General features: G+C 45.0%; 1 protein-coding gene across 1 annotated transcript in view; it reads right to left on the minus strand.

Moving 5' to 3' along the window:
• The window catches only part of TOP2B (DNA topoisomerase II beta), a 222,270-nt gene that overhangs the window by 55,464 nt on the left and 148,629 nt on the right, over positions 1-18,177 (minus strand). The window lies entirely within an intron of this gene.

The raw sequence follows: 18,177 nt of genomic DNA on the forward strand, positions 1-18,177 counted from the left end.
TTTTTGAACTTTTTTTTCCTTTTTTTTTCCTATTTGCCTATTTACAGTACGCTCAGTGAGTGCTCCATTACTGTATGCGATATCTTTGTCCTTATTGCTGTTTACATTCATTACAACTATAAAATCCTTATTATTTCATTATATCATTTATCATTATTTCTGTATGTGGATTTGCATTTCTGAGCCTCATTCTAGAAGGCTTAATTCTCATTATTATTATTAGTGCATGTTTTTTTATATATATTTTCTTTTTTGTATATATGTTATGTTTGTCCATGTTTTTTGTACAGCCCACAGCCTAATGGGTCTCTGTGAGTGCATATTTATTTATTTTTGGTATCATTTATTTGTGTGGAAAGCCTGCCTGATATGTGGCATTGTTTATGCTCTGTGAGCGCATTGATAGTATTGCCATGGCACTAGCGCTGACTTATGGGTGGAACGCAGCGCACTTCCTGTTTCCGGTGAAGTGGAACGCATCGCGCTTCCGCTTTCACCATGGGTGTTTGTGATTCAGAAGTCCGCTTTGGGCGCCAGAGGCCTCGTTTGAGACTGCCTCCGGTGTCCCTAGTAAGCTACTCTTATGACTTGTGTTGTGTTTAATTATCGAAGCCGCTAGTGGTTTATAAATATGTGGGAATTAGTACTTCCGCTTGGCGGACCCACTTCCGGTCGCTGGGCTTTAAATAGTTTCATCTGTGGCCTCTACCTGGAGCTGTCAGCATGGTGTATGGATGCAGTTGTAAATGACTTTTTTCTTACGTCCTAGAGCAGGGCTGGCCAAACCAGTCCTCGAGATCTACCAACCGTACACATTTTCCAGACCACCTAGCTGGTGCACAGGTGTAGTCATTACTAATTAAGATGTGCTGCATTCATTCCTAACTGACAATTCTACAGATCTCCAGGAGGCCTAGAAAACATGAACTGTTGGTAGATCTCGAGGACCGGTTCGGCCAGCCCTGTCCTAGAGGATGCTGGGGTCCATTTTAGTACCATTGGGTATAGCCGGTTCCGCAGGAGCCTTCGGCACTTTAAGACTTTTCAACAGTGTGAACTGGCTCCTCCCTCTATGCCCCTCCTCCAGACCTCAGTTTAGAAAATGTGCCCAGGAGACTGGATGCACACTAGTGGAGCTCTACAGAGCTTTGCTGGAAAAAGACTCTTAAGTTTTTTATTTTACAGGGAAGCAGCTGGCAACAGCTTCCCTGCTTCGTGGGACTTGAAGCGGGGGAGGGAGGGGGGGGGTCAGGAGTAGGAACCAACTTCTCAATTAGTTAATGGTTCTGCTTCCGCTGACAGGACACCATTAGCTCCTGAAGGGTACTGTACACAGCCCAAGCCTGGCCAGCGTTCACTCCCACAGCACTACCGCCACCCCCTAACAGAGCCAGAAGTCAGAAGGCTGGTGAGTACATTACCGGAGTCCTGCAGAGGATCCTCTGGTCATCATTGGCGGCATACAGGTACACGCGCAGCGGTGGGACGCTGCGCGCCATGTCTCTCAGCACAAGGGTGCAGAGCGCGGGGAGGGGGGGAGGCACGCTCTGAGGGCGCACTCTGAGGGCATGTTTTAAAACCTTACTCTCACTGCCAAAAAGGGTACATACATGTACAGCCACTGATGTGCCATCCCCAGCCAGTATAAATATTACATAGCTGAGGCTGAAGGGCGGGGCTTCTCAGACTTGCCAGAACACTCACTTGGTGCCATTTTCTCCTGCAGAAACTCCAGTGTGAAGCTCCTGAACGCTGTTTCTCCTCATGACAACGCTGATACAAGTACAGGGTGTTATAGAAGGGGCAGAGAGTGTTCATTAAAATTAGCTCTGTGTGCCTATTATTGGTATATGCGCTGTAAGTGGGTAATATTTCCACAATTCCCAATAAGGCGCAGTGTGTGGACTGGCAAATCCCTCTGTGTCTCTCTGACAGACTTTAGTGTCGGTCTGTCCCCAATAGCTCCCCTTTGTGATGGGCGGGGGGGGGGGGGGGGTTGTGTGTGTGTGTACGTACGTACGTGTACAAGTGTGTAACATGTCAGACATTGGGGAGAGTTCTTCCCAGGAAGAAGCCATTTTAGATGCACAAGAGGGTAATATGGTGGCCCTACCCGCTCAGAAGGAGCCGGAGTGGGTGAGAATGTTGCAAAAGAATATGTCCAATGCTTGCAAAGAAATTCTCTGAGTCTGAACAACAGACTAAATATTGGAGGCAGTCTGTGGAGAATGCACTGTTTACTGACCCCTCCATATCATTCACTCGGGTCCCATCCAGTTCACAGAAAAGGTCTCTGACCCAGATAATGCAAGGGGACACAGACACAGATTTCGACTCTGGGGATTTGAGAGGGGTAGACCCCAAATTAGCCAAAAGCATACAATGTATGATAGTTGCTATAAAGGAAGTGTTGGAGTTTCCTGAAACAACACTGGTCCCAGAGGAAAAGGATTATTTTAAATTAAATAAAAAGCAGGTTGTGACTTTTCCTCCTTCAAAGGATTTGAATGCGTTCTTTAAAGAATCCTGGGCTAACCCGGAGAAGAAATTTACCCTTCCCAGAAGGATACGTGTAGCGTACCCTTTCCCTGAGGAAGACAGGCACAAATGGGAGACACCCCCAATGATAGACACCTCAGTTTCTCGGCTGTCTAAGAAAACAGTTTTGCCTGCCCCTGGTTCAGCCTCTTTAAAAGATCCAGCCGACCGTAAATAAGAAACAACCCTAAAATAAATATATACGGGTAACGGAACGGTGCTCAGGCCCACCATTGCTTGTGCATGGGTAGGTAACGCTGTGGTTAAATGGTCTGACAACTTGCTTGTTAACATAGACACAGTTGACAGGGATGAAATAGTCCTAACTTTCTGCCATATCAAAGGTGCTGCAGGTTACTTGAAGCTATGAAGTATATTGGGTTGCTGAGTTCAAGATCCTGCCCGCAGGGCGCTGTGGATCCGCCAATGCAATGCTGATGCGAAAACAAAAAAGAACATTGAGGCGCTTCCTTACAATGAAGAAGCCCTCTTTGGAGACAAGCTGGATGCCATGATTTCAACAACTACATCAGGCAAGTCAGCATTTCTGCCTTCCGCAGCTGCTCCATCTAGGAAAGGATTTCATTCTCATACGATGCAATCCTTTCGGCCCAACAAGTCCAAAAAGGCAATGGGTACCCCCTTCTTCGCAGGAAGAGGTCGAGGAAGAGGTAACAAATCTACAACACCATCAGGCTCGCAGGAGCAGAAGTCAACAGCTACTTCTGCTAAAACCTCAGCATGATGCTGGGGCTCCCCGCCGGGAGGACGATCGGGTGGGGGCACGTCTACTGTCTTTCAACCAGGTCTGGGTTCACTCAGATCTGGATCCTTGGGTATTGCAGATAGTATCCCAAGGGTACAAATTGGAATTTCAGGACCTTCCCCCATGCCGATTTTTCAAATCAGCCTTACCAGCTTCTGTTCAGGACAGAGCAAAAGTGCTGAACGCAATACAGAAATTATGTCAAGACAACGTAATTTCCTTAGTTCCTGTGTCACAACAGGAAAAAGGGTTTTATTCAAGCCTGTTTATAGTGCCGAAACCGGATGGCTCGGTCAGACCGATTTTAAACCTAAAGACTCTGAACCTTTATTTGAAAAGGTTCAAATTCAAGATGGAATCCCTGAGAGCGGTGATCTCCAGCTTGGAGATAAAGGAATTTCTGATATCTATGGACATCAAAGATGCTGATTTACGTGTTCCCATCTACCCGCCGCATCAGGCATAACTGAGGTTTGCGGTGCAGGACTGCCACTACCAGTTCCAAACATTGCCTTTCGGGCTCTCCACAGCTCCGAGAATATTCACCAAGGTGATGGCGGAGATGATGGTTCTTCTTCGCAAGAAAGGAGTCAAAGTCATCCCATACTTGGACGATCTCCTCATAAGCGAGATCCACGGAGAAACTAGTGCAGAACATTGCACTTTCCCTGACGGTGCTTCAACAGCACGGTTGGATCATAAACCTTCCAAAATCACAATTGGAACCCACGATGAGGTTATCATTTCTGAGAATGATATTGGACACGGAAGCACAGAAAGTATTCCTACTGGTGGAAAAGGCTCTGGAGATCCAGAGGATGGTCAAATAAGTTTTAAAAACCAGCACGCGTATCGATTCATCAGTGCATCCGCCTTCTGGGGAAGATGGTAGCAGCCTATGAGGCTCAACAATTTGGCCGATTCCACGCCAGGGTGTTCCAATGGGACCTACTTGACAAGTGGTCCGGATCACACCTACACATGCACCGGAGGATAATCCTGTCAACAAAAGCCAGTATTTCACTCTTGTGGTGGCTTCAAAGTTCTCACCTCCTGGAGGGACGCAGGTTCAGTATTCAGACTTGGATCCTGGTGACCACAGATGCAAGCATTTGAGGTTGGGGAGCAGTCACGCAAGGGGAAAGCTTCCAAGGACGGTGGTCAAGTCAAGAAGTACTCCCTCACAAACATTCTGGAATTGAGAGCTGCGTACAACAGTCTTCATCAAGCGGCACACCTTCTTCAAGGTCGTCCCATACAGATCCAGTCAGACAATGCAACGGCAGTAGCTTACATAAACCGCCAGGGCGAAACAAAAAGCAGAGCGGCAATGGCAGGGGTGTCAAAGATACTCCTCTAGGCAGAAAGACATGCAAAAGCTCTGTCGGCAATTTTCATTCCGGGGGTGGACAACTGGGAAGCAGACTTCCTCAGCAGACACGATCTCGATCCAGGAGAATGGGTCCTCCACCCAGAAGTCTTTGCAGAGGTAGCAGATCGTTGGGGCGTTCCTCAAGTAGATTTGATGGCATCATGTCTCAACAAGAAGCTTCAGAAATATTGTTCCAGGTAGAGAGACCCACAAGCAATAGCAGTGGATGCACTGGTGACCCCGTGGGTGTTTCAGTCGGTGTATCTGTTCCCTCCACTAATACCAAAATTTCTCAAGATCATAAGAACAAGGGTTCGAGCAATTCTCATTGCTCCAGACTGGCCAAGGAGGGCTTGGTATCCAGATCTTCAGGAGTTATTACTGGAAGATCCTCAGCCTCTTCACGAGGACCTGCTTCAGCAGGGGCCGTTTGTTTGTCAAGACTTACTGCGGCTACGTTTGACGGCATGGCTGTTGAGCGCCAGATCCGAGCCCATAAGGGTATTCCCAATGAAGTCATTCCCACACTTATTCTGGCCAGGAAAGGGGTAACATCTAAACATTACCATCGTATTTGGAGAAAATATGTATCTTGGTGTGAATCCAAGAAGTCTTCTGCGGTGGAGTTTAAATTAGGACGTCTTCTCCTATTTCTACAGGCGGGTGGTGAGGCTGGCTTGAGATTAGGGTCTATCAAGGTCCAAATGTCGGCCTTGTCCATTTTCTTTCAGAAACAGTTGGCTTCACTTCCTGAGGTCCAGACGTTCGTGAAGGGGGTTCTGCGCATCCAACCTCCCTTTGTGCCTCCTGCGGTGCCATGGGATCTTAATGTGGTGTTGCAGCTCCTTAAATCGGACTGCTATGGGCCTCTACAAGAGGTAGAGTTGAAGTTTCTCACTTGGAAAGTGGTCATGCTGTTGGCCTTGGCCTCAGGCAGACGAGTGTCTGAATTAGGGGCTCTGTCACACAAGAGTCCTTATTTGATTTTTCATGAAGATAAAGCTGAACTGCAGACGCGTCAGCATTTTCTTCCAAAGGTTGTGTCTTATTTCCATATCAACCAACCTGTGGTGGTGCCAGTGGCTTCTGACACCTAAGTCGTTTCAAAAGTCCTTGGGTGTCGTTAGAGCGTTGAGGACTTATGTTGCAAGAACGGCTCGGATAAGGAAAACAGAATCTTTGTTTGTCCTCTATGACCCCATCAAGATTGGGGGTCCTGCTTCTAAGCAGACTATTGCGCGCTGGATCAGAGGTACCATTCAGCACGCTTATTCCACGGCAGGATTGGCGTTACAGTGTTCGGTAAAGGCACACTCTACAAGGAAAGTTTGACACCTTGGCTGCGGACTACCTTCAGTTTGGTCAGTCAGTTCCCGCCCGTACTGGGAGCTTTGGTACATCCCCATGGTACTAAAATGGACCCCAGCATCCTCTAGGACGTTAGAGAAAATAGGATTTTAATAACCTACCGGTAAATCCTTTTCTCGTAGTCCGTAGAGGATGCTGAGCGCCCGCCCAGTGCTCATTTTTCCTGCAAATTACGTTTTGTCTTTTTACACAGGTTCTCATGTGTTAAGATGTTTTACAGCAGTTGCTGTTACGTTATGCATGCACGTTAGCATGGGTTATGTTAAAGGCCATGTTAGACAACATGTTTTTGGTATGGTGTGAGCTGGTGTGAATGTCCGTCTCCTTGGGCACAGTTACTATACTGAGGTCTGGAGGAGGGGCATAGAGGGAGGAGCCAGTCCACACTGTTGAAAAGTCTTAAAGTGCCAAAGGCTCCTGCGGAACAGTCTATACCCCATGGTACTAAAATGGACCCCAGCATCCTCTACGGACTACAAGAAAAGGATTTACCGGTAGGTAATTAAAATCCTATTTTTTCCCACTTTGTTTATTTGACCTCCTTGACTATGGTACTATTAGATTATTTTTATATGATTGCAGCTCCCCCAGTTCAGACTATGGCTTTTCTGATTGGAGCAATTTTGACTTATGTATATAAATTTTAAGTATCCTTTTGGTACATATATTTTATTTTAGACTTTGTTGCATATTTCTTTAACAATCAGTATCTGGCCTTTTCTACACTGTATTGGTCTCTGTTATGCTGACAGCCCAGCGGTTATACTGGCCTTTTACTTATTTTGAAGTTGCCACAGTGACCTTGAGTTTGTTTGTTGCTTCAGACGTCTACTGGTATCTAGCACCTCGGTGGCACGTATCAATCCATAATTTTTTGCACTGGTTATGGGAAATCCCACACCCTTCACGTTGGGGAGTGATTTATTATAGTTGTACTTGCACCCATGGGGACCTGGGAGGCGTGGTCTATGTTGTAATGTATCTCTTTTTTAAAATTTTGACATCTCTACTTTTGAACTATGTGGATATTGACTTTACGTCCGTCTTGAAAAAGATCCCATTGGGGATCGAAACGTCGACCTTATCAGGATATTGAACAATGAAACAAAAATTAAATCATATGTGAACTTTTATTCTTAGTTTCTTACTTTGCGAGTGCCCCTTTCCACTGTTGTGGAAACAACACTGTATTAGTGGACCCACGCCTTGGGCCTATTGGGTGCACCCTAGTGTTGATTTCCTGATAGATACATATATATATATATATATATATATATATATATATATATGTGTATATATGTATATATGTATATATATATATATATATATATATATATATATATATATATATATATACAGGTTGAGTATCCCTTATCCAAAATGCTTGGGACCAGAGGTATTTTGGATATCGGATTTTTCCGTATTTTGGCATAATTGCATACCATAATGAGATATCATGGTGATGGGACCTAAATCTAAGCATAGAATGTATTTATGTTACGTATACACCTTATACACACAGCCTGAAGGTCATTTTAGCCAATATTTTTTGTAACTTTGTGCCATAAACAAAGTGTGTGTACATTCACACAATTCATTTATGTTTCATATACACCTACACACAGCCTAAAGGTTATTTAATACAATATTTTTAATAACTTTGTGTATTAAACAAAGTTTGTGTACATTGAGCCTTCAGAAAACAAAGGTTTCACTATCTCACTCTCACTCAAAAAAGTCCGGATTCCGGAATATTTGGATATGGGATACTCAACCTGTATGTATGTGTGTATATATATATATATATATATATATATATATCTATATATATATATATAGATATATATAGACCGATATATATATAGACAGATATATATATATATATATATATATATAGACAGATATATATATATATATATATATATATATATATATATATATATATATACACACACACACACACACACACACACACACACACACAGGTTGAGTATCCCATATCCAAATATTCCGAAATACGGAATATTCCGAAATACGGACTTTTTTGCGTGAGAGTGAGATAGCGAAACCTTTGTTTTTTGATGGCTCAATGTACACAAACTTTGTTTAATACACACAGTTATTAAAAATATTGTATTAAATGACCTTCAGGCTGTGTGTATAAGGTGTATATGAAACATAAATGAATTGTGTGAATGTACACACACTTTGTTCAATGCACAAAGTTACAAAAAATATTGGCTAAAATGACCTTCAGGCTGTGTGTATAAGGTGTATATGTAACAAATGCATTCAGTGCTTAGATTTAGGTCCCATCACCATATCATCTCATTATGGTATGCAATTCCAAAATACGGAAAAATCCGATATCCAAAACACCTCTGGTCCCAAGCATTTTGGATAAGGGATACTCAACCTGTATATTATATATATATATATATATATATATATATATATATATAGTAAATAAAAGAAGGCTGCGGCACTCGAGGTCTTGTCAAAAAATAAGTTATTATTGAAACATCAAAGCCACACATCTTGAAAAAGGGGTTAAAATCCCCGAAACGTCGATGTATTGGCTTTGATGTTTCAATAATAACTTATTTTTTGACAAGACCTCGAGTGCCGCAGCCTTCTTTTATTTACTATTGATTCCGTCACTGGAGGCACCGGGGCAGATTCTGCATTACAAACAGAGTGCCGGGCTGAATTTCAACATATATATATATATATATATATATATATATATATACACACACACACACACACAAACAAATCTAGAAAACCACAGCACTCGCCACCCCAGAAGCGGGGTGCAATTTCTGCACTCATCACTCTTCGGGTGGGGTGCATGCAGCCCATGGCCACCAACCCAAATATATACAATCAGAAAGTTCAGCACTCACCATAGCAAGCTCACTTAACCTCACAACATCAATAAATAAATGATGGGGGTTTAGTTAGTGAATTGGCCAATGCACGGAAGCCTGCATACCGCTCGCAAAAGGTACCCCACCTTCATGCAGGTCCTACACTATCACAAAGTCTAAAAAATTAAAACCTGGCAACTGTATCACACATAATATACTGCCCCTATGATGGCATTTAGACGCGGGAGGAACATCAGAGACAGAGTGGTTAGAACCGATATCACGGGCATGGGGGCTTCTAAAATTCCTAATGTACATTACAAACAACCGGGCTGCTACCGTTGTAGCGGATGTACCACCTGCAGCTTTATGTTCAACTGCAAAGCTTTCCAACACCCCCACTGCGAGAAAAAATATGATATCAGATTTGTTCTTACTTGTACCTCTACCCATGTGGTTTACATGGGTAGAGGTACACCATTCGCAAATTCTCTGAACAAATGGCTGCCCACAGGTCGGCAATCAAACTTATCCTTGAGGGTAAACAGGTTGACCAGCCTGTGGCTAAACATTTTAAACAGCCTGGCCATTCTTTAGAGTCCCTCCGATACTTCATCATTGACCATGTCCTTCTGTCACTACGTGGGGGGGATAGAGCTAAATCATTATTGATTAAAGAAGCTCGTTGGATCACTAGATTAGGGACTACGTACCCGGGTGGACTCAATGAAAAAATAAATTGGAACTCATTAGTATAGCTGGGAACCCTTCTGTTCCTTTGCTATAAGTTCTCTTGTACTGCTTATTGTAATATTTGTGTATTACGGTGTTCGTGTGCTGCTGATGCCTTTATTGCACATTGTCCTTATTTGTGTATAATGCTTGTGTAAGACGTGGTTCTATGCAGAACGTGGTTCTATTTTTTGTATCTGTTTACACTATATGGACTGTTTTTAATGCTGGCGCCTCCTATCCCTTTTTTTTCCCCTGCAGATCCCTCCCCAACTGAGTACCCCACGCTTGGGAGCCGTGGAACGCAGCGCAGGACCTAGGTGGAACGCATATTTGCGTTCCCTAGACAACCGCTAGCCCTGCGGCCGGACATGACGTGGAGGATACAGCTGGGTGGACGGGACGCGGTGACGGAAGTGGAAGATGGTGGGACCGGCGGTGCACGGGGGGTTACTTAAGTGGGTAAGTTTGTCTTTGTGTTTCTGTGTTCATTCTGAGGACGGGGCTTGTTGCCCCGAAACGTTAATGACGTGTGTATATATATATATATATATATATATATATATATATATTCGAGCAGTGGGGGTACGGCGCCACCGGTGGGTATGAGTAGATAAATTAGTACAGTAAAATACTTTAATCAAAGACACTCCTTTATAAATATAAGGTGTCAGCTAGCCCCTAAATATTGGGCAGGGATAAGCTGCCTCAAGAGTTCAAAAGTTTGGGAAAAGGGGGGGATAGGGGTATCAGCGACTGGCAGTGTCTAATATATAAATATAAAAATGAAGAATGTTACCGGATACGGTTTATATATAAAAAGACATAATATTTATTTATACAATTTAAGACATGATATTGGGTAAAAATATGGAGAATAAAAAATATAAAAATATTTTTTTCCCCCTTTAAAAATACAAGGTGCAAATAGAAATGGCTATGTGCAAATTAGCTAGAACCCAGGATAAAAGTTCATAGATCTAAAAACTTCAAATATAAAAACTGATATATATGTTTTTAAGATAAGGGAGTGTTGCTTATCTTTAGAGATGGAGAGTCAGCAGAGGTACACCCAACGCGTTTCGTCCTGAAGTCTGAAGGACGAAACGCGTTGGGTGTACCTCTGCTGACTCTCCATCTCTAAAGATAAGCAACACTCCCTTATCTTAAAAACATATATATCAGTTTTTATATTTGAAGTTTTCAGATCTATGAACTTTTATCCTGGGTTCTAGCTAATTTGCACATAGCCATTTCTATTTGCACCTTGTATTTTTAAAGGGGGAAAAAAATATTTTTATATTTTTTATTCTCCATATTTTTACCCAATATCATGTCTTAAATTGTATAAATAAATATTATGTCTTTTTATATATAAACCGTATCCGGTAACATTCTTCATTTTTATATTTATATATTAGACACTGCCAGTCGCTGATACCCCTATCCCCCCCTTTTCCCATATATATATATATATATATATATATATATATATATATATATATATACACACACACACACACACACACACACACATGTTGAGTATCCCTTATCCAAAATGCTTGGGACCAGAAGTATTTTGGATATCGGATTTTTCCGTATTTTGGAATACTTGCATACCATAATGAGATGATATGGTGATGGGACCTAAGTCTAAGCACAGAATGCATTTATGTTTCATATACACCTTATACACACAGCCTGAAGGTCATTTTAGCCAATATTTTTAATAACTTTGTGTATTAAACAAAGTTTATGTACATTGAGCCATCAGAAAACAAAGGTTTCACTATCTCAGTCTCACTCAAAAAATTCTGTATTCCGGAATATTTGGATATGGGATACTCAACATGTATGTATGTATGTATGTATGTATGTATGTATGTATGTATGTATGTATGTATGTATGTATATTTTTTTTAAATGGGCAAAACCAAACAACATTGCAAGGACAGTGCACAGATAACTAAACCAGTGTCCGAGGTACTGGGACTGTGTGGCCCAACCACAGTAAGGACTACTGTTAAAAGAGACAGCAGACCCAGGAAGCTAACTAAAATTACAAATTACAGTATATGAAAAAATAGGATTTTAATACCTACCGGTAAAATCCTTTTCTCCTAGTCCGTAGAGGATGCTGGGGACTCTAAAAGGACCATGGGATATAGACGGGATCCGCAGGAGACATGGGCACTTTAAGACTTTAAATGGGTGTGAACTGGCTCCTCCCTCTATGCCCCTCCTCCAGACCTCAGTTATAGGAACTGTGCCCAGGGAGACGGACATTTCGAGGAAAAGGATTTTTGTTAACCAAGGGTGAGATACATACCAGCTCACACCACAACACACCGTACAACATGGCTTTTAAGCAATACCAGTTAACAGCATGAACCAAAAACAGCAACAGGCTGAACATAACCGATACACAACCTCTGTGTAACAGAAGCAATAACTATCAACACTACTGTAAAAAACAGTCCGCACAGGGACGGGCGCCCAGCATCCTCTACGGATAGGAGAAAAGGATTTACCGGTAGGTATTAAAATCCTATTTTCTCTTACGTTCTAGAGGATGCTGGGGACTCCAAAAGGACCATGGGGTTTATACCAAAGCTCCAGACCGGGCAGGAGAGTGCAGACGACTCTGCAGCACCGATTGAGCAAACATGAGGTCCTCATCAGCCAGGGTATCAAACTTGTAGGACTTAGCAAAAGTGTTTGAACCCAACCAAGTAGCTGCTCGGCAAAGTTGAAGCGCCGAGACTCCTCGGGCAGCCGCCCAAGATAAGCCCACCTTCCTGGTAGAATGGGCTTTCACTGACTTCGGTAACCGCAATCAAGCCGTATCGTATTACAGATCCAGCGGGCAATAGTCTGATTGGAAGCAGGAGGCCCAAATTTTTTGGGAGCATATAGGACAAACAGAGCCTCTGATTTCCTAATTTGAGCTGTTCTGGCGACATAAATTTTCAAAGCTCTGACTAAATCGAGTCTTTGAATCAGCCAAGGCTTCCGTAGCCACAGGCACCACAATAGGTTGGTTTATGTGAAACGAAGAAACCACCTTTGGCAGAAATTGTTGACGAGTTCTCAATTCCGCTCTATCCACATGGAAAATCAAATAGAGGCTCTTGTGCGACAAAGCCGCCAATTCCGACACCCATCTTGCGGACGCCAAGGCCAAAAGCATAACCACTTTCCAAGTGAGAAATTTCAACTCAACCTTTCGCAAAGGTTCAAACCAGTGTGACATAAGAAATTGCAACACCACGTCAAGGTCCCATGGTGCCACAAACGGAGGATGGATGTGCAGTACTCCCTTCACGAAAGTCTGAACCTCTGGAAGAGCGGCCAATTCTTTTTGAAAGAAAATAGATAAGGCCGAAATCTGCACTTTAATGGAACCTAATTTTAGGCCTGCATCCACACCTGCCTGCAAAAAATGGAGGAAACGACCCAGCTGAAACTCTTACGTAGGAGCCTTCTTGGATTCACACCAAGACACATACTTTCTCCAAATACGGTGATAATGCTTCGCCGTAACCTCCTTTCTAGCCTTAAGCAGAGTGGGGATGACTTCCCTGGGAATACCCTTTTCGAGCTAGGATTTGGCGTTCAACCTCCACGCCGTCAAACGCAACCGCGGTAAGTCCTGGAAGATGCACGGCCCCTGCAGTAACAGATCCTCTCTGAGAGGAAGAGGCCAGGGATCTTCTATGAGTAATTCCTGAAGATCCGGATGCCAGGCCCTCCATGGCCAATCTGGAATAATGAGCATCGCCTGAACACTTCTTCTTATGATCCTTATCACTTTTGGAATGAGTTTGAAGTGGAGGGAACACATATTGACTGAAACACCCGCTGAGTTACCAGGGCGTCCACTGCACTGGCTTGAGGGTCCCTCGACCTGGAACAATATCTCTGAAGCTTCTTGTTGAGGCAAGACGCCATCATGTCTATTTGAGGAATTCCCCAACGACTTGTCACTTCTGCAAAAACCTCTTGATGAAGACCCACTCTCCTGGATGGAGATCGTGTCTGCTAAGGAAATCTGCTTCCCAGTTGTCCACGCCTGGAAGGAAGACCGCTGACAGAGCGCTTACATGTTTTTCCGCCCAGCTGAGAACTTTTGTGGCCTCCACCATCGCCGCTCTGCTCTGTTCCGCCCTGGCGGTTTATGTATGCCACTGCTGTTACGTTGTCCGACTGAATCAGGACAGGTAGACCTAGAAGAAAGTGTTCCGCTTGTAGAAGGCCGTTGTAGATGGCTCTTAATTCCAGAACGTTCATGTGTAGACAAGCTTCCTGGCTTGACCATTTTCCCTGGAAATTTCTTTCCCTGTATGACTGCTCCCCAGCCTCGGAGACTTGCATCCGTGGTCACCAGGACCCAATCCTGGATCCCGAACCTGCGTCCCTCTAGGAGGTGAGAACTTTGAAGCCACCACAGGAGAGATATTCTGGTCCTGGAAGACAGGCTTATTTTCCGGTGCATGTGCAGGAGAGACCCGGACCACTTGTCCAACAGGTCCCACTGAAACACCCGGGCATGAAACCTGCCAAATGGAATGGCTTCGTAGGCTGCAACCATCTTCCCCAACACCCGAGTGCATTGATGAATCGACACTCTTGCCGGTTTCAGTATCTCCTTGACCATGTTCTGGATTTCCAGAGCTTTTTCCGCTGGGAGAAACACTCTGTAGTTCCGTGTCCAGGATCATGCCCAAGAAAGAGCTGTGTTGTCGGCACCAACTGTGACTTTGGCAAATTTAGGATCCAACCATGTTGTTGCAGAACAGTCAGGGAGAGCACCACGTTTCTTAGCAACTGCTCCTTTGATCTCACCTTTATCAGGAGATCGTCCAAGTACGGGATAATTGTGACACCCTGCTTGCGTAGGAGCACCATCATTTCCGCCATTACTTTGGTGAAGACCCTCGGAGCCGTGGAAAGACTAAACGGCAACGTCTGAAATTGGTAATGACAATCCTGAACAGCAAACATCAGGAAAGCTTGATGTGGAGGATATATTGGGACATGTAAGTAGGCATCTTTGATGTTGACTGATGCCATAAAATCCCCCCCCTTCCAGACTGGAGATCACTGCTCAAAGAGATTCCATCTCGAACTTGAAACTTTTCAAATATAGATTGAGGGATTTTAGGTTCAGGATCGGTCTGACCGAGCCACCCGGCTTTGGTACGGCAAACATGCTCGAATAAAACCCTTCTCCCCGTTGAGACGGGGGTACCGTGACAATGACACGCCGTTGACAAAGCTTTTCTATCGCAGCGCACACTACTTCCCTTTCAGGGAGAGAAACTGGCAAGGCTGATTTGAACAATCGGTGGGGGGGTCACGTTTTGAAACTCCAGTTTGTACCCTTGGGACACTATTTCTAACACCCAAGGATCCAGGCCCGAGTGAAACCAGACCTGACTGAAGAGTCGGAGACGCGCCCCCACCGGTACGGACTCCCGTAGAGGAGCCCCAGCGTCATGCGGTGGACTTGGCAGAAGCCGGGGAGGACTTCTGCTCCTGGGAACCTGGCACAGCAGGTGACCTTTTTCCCCTTCCTCTACCTTTTGAGGCAAGGAAGGACGACCCTCATCCTTTTTTGTATTTATTAGGCCGAAAGGACTGCATCTGATAATGCGGCGTCTTTTTTTGTTGTGCAGGAACATAAGAAAGAAATTATGACTTACCCGCTGTAGCTGTAGACACCAGATCAGCGAGGCCGTCACCAAACAAGACACCACCTTTATACGGGAGAGCTTCCATAGCTTTCTTAGAGTCGGCATCAGCATTCCATTGATGAATCCACAGCGCTCTCATGGCCGAGACTGCCATGGCATTGGCCCTTGATCCCAAGAGGCCAATATCCCTCGCCGCATCCTTTAGGTAAGCTGCAGCGTCCCTGATATAACCGAGAGTCAAAAGAATGCTATCCATATCCAGGGTATCCATGTCAAATGCCAAATTATCTGCCCACTTACCAATAGCACTACTCACCCATGCCGACGCTACGGCAGGTCTTTGCAGCGCACCCGTAGTGTCATAAATGGATTTTAAGGTAGTTTCCTGCTTACGATCCGCAGGGTCCTTTAGGGCAGCTGTGTCAGGAGACGGAAGCGCCACCTTTTTGGACAGTCGTGATAGAGCCTTGTCCACATTGGGAGCTGACTCCCACTTTTCCCTGTCGTCAGAGGGGAAAGGATATGCCATTAGAATTCTCTTGGTAATCTGCCACCTTTTGTCAGGAGATTCCCAAGCTTTTTCACAAAGAGTGTTCAGCTCATGAGAGGGGAGAAACGTCACCTCAGGCTTTTTACCCTTATACAAACAAACCCTTGTATCAGGAACAGTAGGTACTTCTGAAATATGTAAAACGTCTTTAATTGCCACAATCATGTACTGAATACTCTTAACCAGTTTCGGATTTAAACTGGCCTCAATATAGTCGACAGTGGAATCAGAGTCCGTGTCTGTATCAGTATCCGCCATCTGGGTAAATGAACGCTTTTGTGACCCTGAGGGGGTCTGGACCTGAGACAAGGCGTCCTCCATGGATTTCCTCCATGTTTGTGTCTGAGAATCAGATTTATCCAGCCTTTTAGTCAATAACGCCACATTTGCATTGAATGTACTCAACATATCCACCCAATCAGCAGTCGGCGGTGCCGACAGAGTCACTTCCAGTGCCTTATCCGCCCCCACAGTAACCTCCTCCGGGGAGGAGCGCTCAGCCTCAGACATGTCGACACACACATACCGACACGCACCAACACACTGGCTATAGGGGACAGACCCATGGAAAGCCTGTTAGAGACACACAGAGGGAGTTTACCAGCTCACAACCCAGCGCCTATCCCGGTACTGAGAGCAAATACACACTGCCTCAGACCTGTTTGCGCTGTTTTTATCAATGGATAATCGCACCAATTTACTGTGCCCCCCGTTTTGCACCCTGTTACTTGTGCAGGAGTGTGGAGGTCCAGGCCAGCGTCTCTGCATCCTGTGAAGAGAAAATGGTGCTGGTAAGCTGTGAGGGCTAAGCCACGCCCCCTCACCGGCACGCTGTAGTCCCGCTCAATTTTAAAATATTTATTCTGGCGGGGGCTATATCTAGTGCCTAGGCACTTCCAACATATATATTTTAGCCAGTTTTATTGTAAAACTTCAGTAATCATGCTGCCTAGGGCGCCCCCCTGCACCCTGCAAGTGCCGCCGTATGTGTGTGTGGGAGCATGGCACGCAGTGCGACCGCTGCGCTGTACCTCAGTACTGAAGTCTTCTGCCGTCACTGAAGTCTTCTTGTCTTCTTAATACTCACCCAGCTTCTATCTTTTGGCTCTGTGAGGGGGGTGATGGCGCAGCTCCGGGAACGAGCAGCTAGGCACACCAAGTGATCGGACCATCTGGAGCTAATGGTGTCCAGTAGCCTAAGAAGCAGAGCCTTTGAACTCACAGAAGTAGGTCTGCTTCTCTCCCCTCAGTCCTACGCTGCAGTGAGCCTGTTGCCAGCAGAGCTCCCTGAACTCAAAAAAACCTAACAAAAAGTATTTTTACAGAGAAACTCAGGAGAGCTCCCCTGTTAAGTGTCCAGTCTCTCTGGGCACAGAATCTAACGGAGGTCTGAAGGAGGGGCATAGAGGGAGCCAGTTCACACCCATTTAAAGTCTCAAAGTGTCCATGTCTCCTGCGGATCCCGTCTATACCCCCATGGTCCTTTTGGAGTCCCCAGCATCCTCTAGGACGTAAGAGAAAAAATAAAAAAGGCTACCCTAAGAGCACCACTTGCAATGTCACACTAAAATAAATGTAGAGGCACACAAGTATCCAACCACCTGTACAGAGAAGTGGGGTGGGGGACAAATAACCTGACATCAGGACAGTGAGGTATAGGGGAGCAGGACTTCAATACTCTCTGCTGGGCTGTCGGCTGCAGAATGCTGAAAATGGCTGACCAGCTAGGAAAGGAGGGAGGAAAGAAGTTCCCCTTAGCGCCTAAAGCCTGGACAGGCTATGGCTAAGGAGCTGGGGGCGGAATTAGAGGGGATCCCCGCCCCCTCCTGGAACCCCAGGGATGCCATCTGTATCCCCCTGAAATATGGCCGCAAAGTCCCTGGTGGCCTAGCGGTGGCTCAGAAAGGATGAAAATCCGCTGCCAGGACCACCGGGGACTGCTCCCTCCCTGCCGGTGGTGTTGTGGCAAGCAGCTTACCAAGTTCCCCTCCGACTGCTGCTCCTCCGTGTGTAGGAGAGGTGGCTGGTGAGAGCGGCCGTGGAGGTCCTTTCACCGGCCGCCGGACAGGTGCAGAATCCAGCAGCAGCAGCGCTGACACTAGCGCTGCTGCTGAAGTAGAAAAGGAAAGAGAGAAAAAATAAATAATAAATAAATAAAATAAAGAGTAGTTTAAATAGGGCAATAAACAGCCCACTCCTTAAAAATGTGTCTGTGCTGAAGGCACCAAGAAAAAACTGGCTTCCCATGGGTAGACAGGGTATAGGGGAGGAGGAGAATCTGCTGC

Source organism: Pseudophryne corroboree, chromosome 5 (assembly GCF_028390025.1).
Source record: "Pseudophryne corroboree isolate aPseCor3 chromosome 5, aPseCor3.hap2, whole genome shotgun sequence".
Lineage (NCBI taxonomy): Eukaryota > Metazoa > Chordata > Amphibia > Anura > Myobatrachidae > Pseudophryne > Pseudophryne corroboree.